Source organism: Lepidochelys olivacea (assembly GCF_965140295.1).
Source record: "Lepidochelys olivacea isolate rLepOli2 genome assembly, chromosome: 5".
In the NCBI taxonomy this organism is placed as follows: domain Eukaryota; kingdom Metazoa; phylum Chordata; order Testudines; family Cheloniidae; genus Lepidochelys; species Lepidochelys olivacea.
The window spans coordinates 20,186,386-20,198,883 of NC_140415.1; positions in this window are offsets into that span (position 1 = coordinate 20,186,386).

The window sequence follows — 12,498 nt, forward strand, 5'->3', positions numbered from 1 at the left end:
ATAATTACAAGTTGTGTGGAAAACATGCCATGCACATAAATATTTAAGGCTGTTCTAACAGGTTTGGCTTATTATTAAAGTTGGGTTTCAAAAAGAATTTTTAGAACTCATGTTTACACTTTATAGAACAATTTATGAGGTCACTGCTCACACACCTCATCAAAAACTTCACCTTTCAAATGGCAAGCCATAAAATGGAGGCATTTTGACAGGATCTGGAGATTTTTAACAAGTCCTTGCTGTTTGGCTCCACATCTTTCTTCCCTCCCCCTCCCCAATGTTAAATGACAGGGCTGTTTGTGCTTTGGTCAGCCTAAAACAAATCAACAGGTTCAAACAAGTGATCTTCTTGACCCCAATCCATTTCCCTTGACATTTACTGCCATGTCTTGCTCTGCTGTCAAATAGTTTACCCAATCCTTTGGAGAGAGGATGTTGATATGAAAAGAAACAAGGTGGTTGTTTTAGGGGGCAGGCTTGCATTTGCAAATAATGCTTACAATACTTTAAAAGAGTTGTCCACGGTCTGTTTAGTTAACAAGAAAGTATCTGATCTTCAGAACTCAGTCTTTTAAGCCCAGCTATTCAAACTTAAAAGAGAGAGAGAGAGAATGGGGAGAGAGAGAGAAAAATACACAGATGAGTAACTGATGTATATTCCTCCTAGGTTGTTCAGTAACTCCCTAAAAGCTCAGCATTTCATGCTTCCACTAATCAAGTTAAATTAAGAAGAACTTTTAGTAAGCACTGTGCAACAAGGAAGAACATGAATCCACATTTTATCAAAAAGACAAAGACCAGTGTTACTAGTAGAGCTCAGAAATGTAATTTTGCTATTGTTTCTCCTCTATCAAATTGTAAAAATAGAATAAATTCTATGTAGGGAAGCAGTAAAACAGACGTTAATTAAATCACAATCAAAGTAACTATATATAAAGCAGATTATGTTAGAATACGATATTAAATCACAGGGTGACTTGGGAGGCATCCATAATGATTTTCTTCTCTTCCACTAGGAATTCTAGTCCAATTAAATGATTGTTATTAGATGTATTACAATTTTATAGTACTTTAAGGTGACTTTGATGTTTATTGAGGACCTGGTGATAGTTAGGTGTCTCTAAAGAAGAACATGGATGGCTGCATGTAGGCTCATCTTAGAGTTCTTCTCTAAGGCCCTTATAGCCTTTGCAAAGTCTCACCCAGTGAGGATGTTGAACTGCTCTAGTACCTCAAACAGCCTTTTTAGGTACTTGGTAGTATGTCAGGTATAACACAAGATGGGGAAAGTCCTGAAGGTGTTTCAAGTGCTATACCCTATAGGCTCTAGCACCTATGGGGTTCCTAGTAAGCACTCAAACACAGAATTAGACTTGTTCTTTTGTTTTTTGGGCCATGGGTGCCCATGAAAAGTGTTAGGAGTTGGCCCTAACTCACAATAAACTCTGAAACATTACTCCAAGTACAAACGATTGCAACTACACCATGCAAACTGCAATTTCACCTCACTCTATACATGGAGATTTTCTAATTTGTCTCATCAGCAATTTTAAACCTATGTTCTTCATCGAGGGAACATGGCACCTCCAGAAGAGCAGATTATGGGTAACAGTAACCTTAATGATTGCCCAAACAAGGAGACGGTACTTGGTCCTGCTGTTAAGGCAGGGGACTGGACTTGATGACCTTTCAAGGTCCCTTCCAGTTCTATGAGATAGGTATATCTCCATATTATATATATATATATGTGTGTTTTCCAGTTCTTGGTCACTATTTAGGCACTGATCGTGGGCCAAATTGAAAATTTTCTGTAAATCGGCCTGGCAAAATAAGGGATCCAAGGTGCTGAGCGGAAAGTGATATCCATAGAGGTGAAATGCCCCACTACCAAATATGATGACGGGGTCTCCCACTTCTGTGGTGTGAGACCAAAGTCTGCTTTCTGTCTGCAAAATTTTGGAATTGTGTTGTTTTATATCTGACCATCTAAAACAGTGCAGACCTGGGTTAAAATCTTGGCCCTATTGAAGTCAATGGGAGTTTTGCTATTGACTTAATTGGGGCCAGGATTTTAACCCAGGTCTCTGTTTTTGATGATAAACCATTCGGGGGGGGGGGAAGGCAGGGAAATAAAATATTCCCAAGAATCCCTGCATGGAATTTCTACTACATTTGCTCCATAATGGGAATGGTGAGTGTGCCCCAACCTCTGGGACCAGCTATGGTATCTACCCTCAAAGCCAGTGCTTCCAGACGGTCATCATGAGGCCAAGTCATTCACATAGAGGCAGCGTCTCCACAGCAGCTCTCTACCCCAGCAGCCTTCACTCTCTGGCAACTCAGCTCCACATGTGGATCAACCCAGTGGAAGGTCCCTTTCATGCCTGGAATCTATGGGGGAGGGAGGTGATATTTCTGTATAAAAAGAAAAAAGAAAAACATCTTCCATTTCTGAATCTCCCTGCCTGATTAGCAGCACTCACAATGCTCATTGCATGAACAGGGCCCAAGTCCTGTTGCTTTTTGTTTTGTTCCTGTCATTTTTTTTAATTTAGATTTTGGTTGGTTTCAGTTGCAAAAGGTTTTGGTCTGGGCAGTTCTGGCTCCTGGAAGAGGACAGTGATTATTAATTTCTGTCTTCTTTGCTGACCATTACTCTGCCACCAGTAGTTGGTCAGCATTACCTCCAGGAGAGACCTCTTCTCTGCATGTAAAAGGTCTGAGCTACTACGGAGAATTCTTTCCTGGGTATCTGGCTGGTGAATCTTGCCCATATGCTCAGGGTTCAGCTGACCGCCATATTTGGGGTCGGGAAGGAATTTTCCTCCAGGGCAGATTGGAAGAGCCCCTGGAGGTTTTTCGCCTTCCTCTGTAGCATGGGGCACAGGTCACTTGCTGGAGGACCTCTGCTCCTTGAAGTCTTTAAACCATGATTTGTGGACTTCAATAGCTCAGACATAGGTGAGAGGTTTATTGCAGGAGTGGGTGGGTGAGATTCTGTGGCCTGCATTGTGCAGGAGGTCAGACTAGATGATCATAATGGTCCCTTCTGACCTTAATATCTATGAATCTATGTGTGATAAAAACGAAGAGCACTTTTGGCCAACCTAACCCTGGTATAGCTAGCTGTGCTGTCATTGCTGCTCATGCTGATCAGAATTGCCTCCTTGTTACCTTATGCTCTCCTCCCATCTGTTTGTAGTAACCACCTGTGCTCTGTCACCTTATATTTCAATTACACTTTGGAGCGGTGGCCATCTCTTTGTTATGATTGCACAGGCGCTAGCCTCTAGGCACTACTGCAATACAAATAATTACTAATATTAATATAGAGAGAGAGCTTGCTCTCATTTGTAATTATCATTTAAGCCCCAGTGCCTTTTCTGTGCTGCCAAAATGTGAAGTTTGAGTAACATGTCTCCAATGGTCAGCTCTCTTCTTATGCCTGTAAGAGTACTTGTCTATCTTTTATGCTTTTATGTATTCTTCTACAAGTGGAGAGTACCCATACTTGATCAAATGGAGATAGCTTTGACCATTGCTGCTATAGACAAGAGGCAATTCATGGACAGGACTGTATGATCTACTGTAGTTTGAGGACCTATGGTCTGTCAACCTACTTTAACCAGGCCCCTCATGTTTTTCAGTACCTCCTCCCTAATTTAAAGATCAGTTTCATAAGCCACATTAAAGGACCTCCCATCTATCCAAAGCTAAGATTTGGTGTGTCCTGGGTGTCACCGTACATCAGAATGTTATGGCTGCCATCTTGACTAATATTCTGTGGACTTCCAGAGCTAAAAGTATGAGCTTGCATAGCTTGAACAAAAGAACCATAGTTCCCTGCTGGAGCCACAAGACTCAACTCCCCTCTGCACAGGGCACTGATGGAGACCTGTAACACACACTGATCGGTAGGTTACAATATCATGCATCTCTTCTTTGGGGAAAAACTGCGACAAATGCACAAAAATAGTAGTAATTATGATTGGGAAAATGCAGAAGAGTGCAACGAGTAGTGCTGGAAATCCATACTAGGTCTTAACAAATCTGAATCTTACAAACCAAGATATGTATGTCACTGTAGATTGTTGAGGGCTAAGATGAGTTACCAAAAGCTGGGGAAAAAATCAGCACCTGCAAAGAAACAGCAGAGACTTGGTTAAGAGAAGTAGTTTTTGGCAGGTCTATCAATAACTCTACTTAGTTCCACTTTGTGATGTCTTTCAGGAACCTTTTTGTAAGCAGCAGAACTTGCTAACCTTTTTCAAATGAGTGTGCAGCTCGATAAGCTCTTTTTAAACACTACTTTTACTATTAAATGCCAAAACTAGAGCTCCGTGCACTGCCTCATTAGTTATTAATGAAGCAACATATTTGTTCAAAATTTATGATTGTTGATTTGCTCCCATCACTGTATGAAATATTAACATAGCATTTGTACTTGCAACCATTTTGCAGACATTAGATTGTGAATTTGCATATTCATGAATGCTCATAAATGTTTAAGGAGACAGCACAGAAAGCATGTGAGCTGTCAGTGAGCCAGTAAAAAGGCATATTTACAGTGTTAATAAGTATTTGAGTTTATAGGATAAAACGGCAAGTAACAAATTAAATGAATTTCAGTTTGCCTGTTGCAACAAAGTAGTGTCAGCTTGATTCTCCCTTCTGCTAAGCTGAATAAACTTGAGAACATGCCTGTGGACTCCTCCATTGGGCTACTAATGTATCTGAACACTCCTATTGCTTTAGCTAATTTTCTAGAACTTTAGCTTTTCATGACTTTACATTAAAATATACATTACACTGGGCACAAAAAAAGTGACAGATCTATTTAGCATTTTAATTTGTGTGTCTATTTGTCTGTTGTTTACTGGAGTCAGTAAAGTTACTCCAATTCACACTTCATGAGGATTTGGCCAAACATTTTAAAAGGTGGGTGCCCAAATTTAAGCACTTAATTAAAAGTGGCGTGTTTTTAAGAGGACCTGAGCACCTGTAGTTACCATTGACTTCTATTACCATTGTGGACATCTCTGAAAATCAAGCCACTTATACATCAATATACATGAATTAAATATGGATTGATTTGCTTAACTTGTGTTACATCTGTTTGAAAATAGTTATATTTCCAAATTGTGAATCTAAGCTATGTGCTCGAAACAGACAGTTGCACACACATGTCAGGAAAGTGTTTGCAATTTCCCACTTCTATCTGCAAATGCCCAGGAAGATTCCCCATTTTGGCCCTGATACTGGAAACACTTACACATATGAGTAGTCTCACTGAACCTACAAAAAAAAAGTTACTCATATGTGTAAGTGTTTGCAGGATTGGGGCCTTTATGCATGCTGTGGTAGGTTACAAATGCTCAGCTGTGATGCTCATTTCAGAAAGATTATCCCTAACATCTACCTTGTGCCACACAAAAAAAAGAAAAGAAAAGGAGTACTCCTGTTCTTTTTGCGAATACAGACTAACACGGCTGTTACTCTGAAACCTGTCAAAAAAAAAAAAAGGACACCCTGCTTAATTATATTAGTAAAGCAGGACTTTTCCCTTCTTGTGATGCTAACAATGTGGATCTTATGGGGAGGAGGCTCCTATTGGAACTGGGGTCTCCACTCAACCACTGTGTAAATGAGACAAAGATTAATCGCCGCTAACTCCAGACGGCATTTGTGGTATGGGGTCTCCCCCAGGCTGTACATATAGCCTCAACATCACTCCCACTTTCAAACAAAAGCTTTTGACATGCTCTGTAATTTGTACCACATAAAACTGACTAATAAATGGATATTTATTTTTTATGTAAATCTTGGAAACTGAGGCAGCTACTTTGTAGAACTGATTAACATTTCAAAAGGCACTATTGCCATTAGGGAAAAATAAAGACATTATTTACAGTGGCTATATTTATAATAAAGTGCTAAATTAATTGTATTTAATAATTTTTATATTTATTAACTTCTTTTTTAAAGCAGGACAGTGATTTATTGGCAAGACAATAACATTTCCTTTTCTGCTTACTGGATTTTTTTTTCTGTGCAGAACATAAATCACATTTTGTGTGATGAGTACATCCTTAGTTAGAGCTAACCATGTTTTAATGGGACCAAATCAGTTGTTTTAATCTCTTGTTCTTTATAATAAATGCCTTTTATTGATTATTATACACTGCCATGAATTGAGCAAACTAACAGATGAGCAACCAAGAGCAAAAAAGGCTGAGGGAGAAGAAATGTGATTAGTGTGTTTGACAATTAAAGGTAAAAACATGATGGTTAGGCATTTTCTTTGGACGGCAATGACCAATGAATTTATTGAAAAGGAGTTGAGAGTGCAGTACATGTTATTCTTTTCTCTTAAAACTCTGGCACTAGGGAAATTGTTAAATGATATTTTTCTTTGAAAGCCAAATTATTCAGGCATGATTCGGTCACCCTGATTCACGCTGAGTAGATCTTAACTACATGAGCAGAAATCAAGGACCATCACATATCTGCTTGAACCTGCCTTCTCTGACATAAATACAGGGCAGCATGTCCATTGGAACAAAAAAACAAAACAAGACACTATGCTGCACGCATAATTCTCCCTCAGGAGAGGATGACGGAGAGAATGATTCACATGTGACACACGTTAGTTATGTCGCTTAATGCACTTTTGGAAGGTGCTCAGATACTACAGTGATAAGGCGATATAAGAAAATGCATAACATAGAATAGTCATTTCCACTGATGTGATACGACTCTGGCTCAAGATAAGGGTGGGAATACTGGGCCTTTAGTAAGGGCTGTATTGTATTACAAAGTTATGCAACCACATAAAGGAGGGTAAGACTCTCTTCTGTCCCCCTGCCCAGCTGTGTGAGCACTCCCTTTATCATGACTTCAAGCACTTGCGGGAGACAGAGCCCAATACTTTGACCCCCACCCGAGAAGCAGGTAGGTGGTGAGCACGGGGAGCTGGTGGAGGGCAGGAGTGGGTGGAACTTTGACTTGCTCCCTCAATGCACCAGCCAGCAGAGCTAAACTGGCATGAGTGGGAAAGCAAGCCACACCCAGTGCAGGCAGGGGGAGGGAGCAGGGAACAAGATGTGACTGTGATTCATGGTTCCTGCCTGGGGCTCCTCCGGGATTGGTGCAGCTGCACATTTGCCCTTGCACAGAGCTGGTGCTAGAGATTCAATCTGAATCTTAGTGATTACTAAACTACACTCTGTTACCAGTCTGTGGTATAAGGTGAGCCTGCCTCCAGTGTTTCAGTGGTGTGGTGGCTATTGTAGAAATGGCTACGTAATACATGATTCTTCCACTATTTATGGATGGGCTCTGGAGCCAGGGCATTCACTTCACATGGCAATTCACTAAAGTCTTGATTTGATGACTTTCTGGTCACACTGTAGGACCACTTTTTCCTCCAAAGCTTTTCTGTGTGGGGAAGGGATGAGTAGAGGAGATGGATGGGTGTGATGGACGGGTTCTAGATCTTTAGTGATATGATGCATGTTGGAGGGGCTCTGACTGTTGAATATTTGTTAATATTGGTCCTCAGTGTTGTTGACAATTGGGTGGGTGCACTTTTATCATTTGCCATCTTCAGTAACACTGGTAGAATGACTCTCAGTAATGCAGCATGCAACCACCATCAACTCATATAAAGGAATATTTAGTCCACACTCTTTGCTGTTGCATTGCAAATTTAGGCCCTGATTTTTGCCAAGAATTACACATGCGCTGAGTTTTATACGCAGTGAATAACTATACTGAACTCAATGGGGCTACTTACAGTATACACAATTAAGCGTGTGTATAAGTCTCTGCTGGATCAGGGAGTTAGGAGTAGATTTTCAAAGGTGTTTTGGCACCTAAAGGTGGAGAAAGGTCCCTAGTGGGATTTTCAGAAGCACCCAACGCCTATTGATTTAAATGGGAGTTATGTACCGAGGCACTTTGAAAATCCCACTGGTATATGTATATCCCACTTCATGTTTCGGTGTATATACATCTTTGAAAAATCAGGCCCTTAGTGCAGTCCAAAGTTCAAGGTGTGACTCAAAAGTTTCATTTTAAGATCAGGTTCACATAGATGTGGCTTTGTATAATTCACAGCAGTATTAGGTCGATGTGTGTTATACTGCAGAAAAGGAGGTACTCTGAATTTAAAGTCATCCTAAATCTTAGCAAATAATTCCCTTGGGGCGGGAAAGCCTTAAACACAGGCAACAATGTCACTGGTTTATTATTTCATTGAGTCCTATCTCTGCAGATGACCTATAGAAGTGATTTAATACAGAACTGCTGGAGTTCCAACACTTCCTCTGTGCTCTTCAGGCTGAGATTAGTTGATTTCTTTGGGGTGTTATAACTATGACCTGCTCCATTAAGTAGCAAACAAACTACAGCTGGTTTTAGCAAGCTCAGCTTGACTCTTAGCTTGCACACAACCTGCTTGATTATGAAAAATGCTGTGCCCTTGTCACACAGCTCCTAGCGTAGTCAAGAAAGATGGGTATCCATTGGTTTCTGCATAATATGGATTCACACTACCTTTCCACAACAGCATGTCTTTCACACCCTAAAATAACCGGGCTAAAGGATTTTCTTTTTTTTTACTTGCTGGTTTAGCTGTATACTGTATTACTACTCTAGGTAATGTGTAGCTTATTACACAATTACCAGAAGTTCTTTACCATGCATTAATTGCTGCCTACTTTAGTAACCAGCTGTATCATCATGACAAATTACAAGTCAATAGTCTGGTTACTGAAAGATGAAAAGAATAAGCTAAAGGCTCCCATTAAGGGAACCAGACTATTGCTAAATAAAATAGCAAGATGATGCAATTATCAATATTGTGATGCATGTGCTGAGATTTGCATTGCAGAAAGGACCAAAGGAGATAAGAACACCGTAAAGCAGCAGATATATACCCCTACTCCTCTAGAGATGTCAAGCACTTATCAAAAATAATAGTGAAGAATTAGTGATGGGGTAGAGTGTGCAATTTTTAAATCTTCTAGCTGACGCCTGTTATGGGGTTTCAGGACTGGGGAAGGAGAATGATGGGAGGATAGGAGCGCAAGACAGATTCAAGTAAATTTGGGGTGTCTTTCACAGGCACTGAATTGTGGTCCCAGTAACTTAACAACCTACATGCACTCACCCATCTAAGCCCCATTGCCAAAACAGCTGGTGACCAGGGGATGGAATTCAGGAATAGGTAACTCATCCAGAATGTGAGTCATTATGCCTATCACATGGTCCTTATTTCAAGGTGCGTCCCTGATTTTATTCCCAAAGCTACCTACATTCCACATCAATTTAGTGCCCCTCACTGTTACCGTTGACAATTTACATCAAAAATAAAGAATGATGAAATAGAGATTACACAAAAATTTATACTAATGGGTGCATCCTACAATATTTTAATTTTCTGCATGAATAAATTTTGTGTCCCTCATTTTAGTCTTTGTCCCACATTTTGACTCTGATAAACTGGCCAAGATTTGTTGACTAAACAAACCCTGATGGAGAAGGGACAGACTAAGACTGAAGCAGGTTTGGAGAGAAAAAGAGCATCTGTCCTTAGGAATTTATCCTGCACACAGAAATACACATAGTGGTTCAATTGGGTTCTTACATTTCCAGGCGTTTTGGATGGGATTTCAGTATTGCCAATCCCAAATATTCAAATATCATGAGTCAAGCCCAAAAAATCATGAGATTTTAAAGAGATAAGGTGGGTGAGATAATAGCTTTTACGGAACCAACTTCTGTTGGTGAAAGAAACAAGCTTTCGAGCTTACACAGAGCTTTTCTTCTCGAAAGCTTGTCTCTTTCACTAACTGAAATTGGTCCAGTAAAGGATATTACCTCACTCACATTGTCTCTAATATCCTGGAACCAACATAGCTGTAACACTGCAAACAACAATGAGATTTTAAGTAATAAGTTTTGGGTTATTTTTATTTGTCGTCTGGTTTTTGAGCCTTCAGGGTCCACTCAGGTCACTTTTTCAAGCTTTTCTTTGCAACCATGAGGGCTAGAACTTACTTTAAAAAAAAAAGTGAAAGCCAATAGGTTCACACAATCAGTTGTCTCAAGGATCTGTGGCTTTACAAACACCAAATATCATGAGATTTGTGATAAAATTGCAATAGTTGGCTACACTGGGATTTTCAAAAGTGCTCAGCATTAGCCTAATTCTGCTTCCAGTAGGGTCAATAGGAATTTTCCATCAATTTCAATGGGAGCCGAATTAGTGCAATGGTAAGAAAATCCCACCCATCGGGGGGGGGGGTGTTAATTTAAACTTCTTGTTACATTTTTAAGAGTGTGTGTTCACATACACAAAAACACAAAAAGGCCTTCATTTTTAAAGACAAGGGCATGGTAGATATTAACACTGAGGAAAGTGATTTTTAGCAGATAACCATCAAAAAGGGAAAAGAAGAAAACCTGGGTGTGGAATGAAAGGAATAAAATGAAGACTGCACAAAAAAAATTATATTAAATAGGAGAAGGGGAAAAGAGAGACAACACTGAAAAAAAATATTGGAGGCTGCATAAGAATAAAAAATAGAGAAAACAAGATCATGTAAGAGAGACTACACAGATTTAAAAAAAGAAAACACTCATGAAACCTAGCTATGAAGAAAGCTATACTGACTGGATACAAGAGTAAAGGAAAAAATCAATGGGACTGAAACTAGAAATAAAAGAGGAAGAACAGAAAATAGACAATATTTTTACAATTAGTTTTACAAAGTTTGCTGCCAACGTTTCTTTTATAGTAATATGTATACACACATGTTCTATATGTCCCTGTATACCAGGGATCGACAACTGTGGGCATAAAGAAAAGGAGTACTTGTGGCACCTTAGAGACTAACCAATTTATTTGAGCATAAGCTTTTGTGAGCTACAACTCACTTATCCGATGAAGTGAGCTGTAGCTCACAAAAGCTTATGCTCAAATAAATTGGTGAGTCTCTAAGGTGCCACAAGTACTCCTGTTCTTTTTGCGAATAGAGACTAACACGGCTGTTACTCTGAAAACTGTGGGCATGCGGCCCACCAGGGTAAGCCCCCTGGCAGGCCGGGCTGGTTTGTTTACTTGCCGCATCCGCAGGTTCAGCCAATTGCGGCTCCCTCTGGCCGCCGTTCGCTGTTCCAGGCCAATGGGGGCCATGGGAAGCAGCGGCCAGCACATCCCTCAGCCTGCGTTGCTTCCTGCTGCCCCCACTGGCCTGGGATGGTGATCCGCGGCCACTGGGAGCCGTGATCGGCTGAACTTGCTGACATGGCAAGTAAACAAACTGGCTTGGCCCGCCAGGGGGCTTACCCTGGTGGGCCACGTGCGGAAGGTTGCCAATCCCTGCTGTATACTATTATATACTACAGCTAGGAGGATAGATTTTCCCTTGATGTGCAACTTCCTCTCACTGGTAGGCTGCCAGGGAGTTGGTTACAACTCCTTGATTCTGTACCAGCACAGCTTAAGTTAGAGCAGCCTACGGACTCTTACACCAATAAGAATTGGCATAGTGTAACACCAACAGACCGTGGTCGTCAGGAGGGGGGAATCGAACCAGGGATCTCAATGCATGAGCTTCTATCACATGAACTAAACACCAACTAGCTGTTAGCTAAGGCTGTAGAGCAGACTCATTAATCCCTCTGTCTCTCTAAGTGGTCTCGGTGCCACTAGATGGGACAGAACACCACACCCAGGAGGTACGTAGGTTACAATAGTATAATGGTGCTCTGCCACACCCAACACACTCCTCCCACCCTGGCATGCCTCCTGTGCTGGGGATTAGGGGGCAGTTGGTGTAAGAGCCAGCTTCACCAGCTTTATGCCAGCAGAGTTCCCCTCCGCTGGCCTTTTACAGCTTGAATCTCAAGCCTTTGTGCCAATCACAATGACATTTGAGTGTCATTGATTTGCTTCTTGATATACTTTAAATGCATCCAAATGTAAAGCGAGTCATCTGCTGGGTTGGATGCCTGCATTCAGCGTGTGGGCCGATGGATTCTCACCAGCCCAGGAAGTTCGGCAGACAGTCATTAAGACGACCTGGCCTTCTGACTAAGCCCTAAAGTCCACCCCTTTGGGGGTACCAAAGTCTAACAAGTCTTCTGCCCTATTCCTGGGCTCCATTGTATCCCTCTTTTGTCAGTGTCCATGTACCTGCCCTTATCATCCAGGGTCATTATTTCACCTCATGAGGCAGTAGCAAAGGGGAACCCCACACCCAGCCTCTTCCCAGCCCTGGGGCTCCTAAAGAGTTGGACAGTCTGCCCCCATAGCAGAGTGAGAAATTAGGACTCACTTGCTTCCTCAGAGCTTTTTCCTGTACTACCATGTGGCTGGCTGGCTGCCCGCTCTCTGGCAAGCACCAACTCCTAGGGCACCCCTGCTTGGCTCACCCAGTATCCAGCAGGCCTCTCTTCAGAGACAGCACACCTTTCCAGGTATCTGGTACT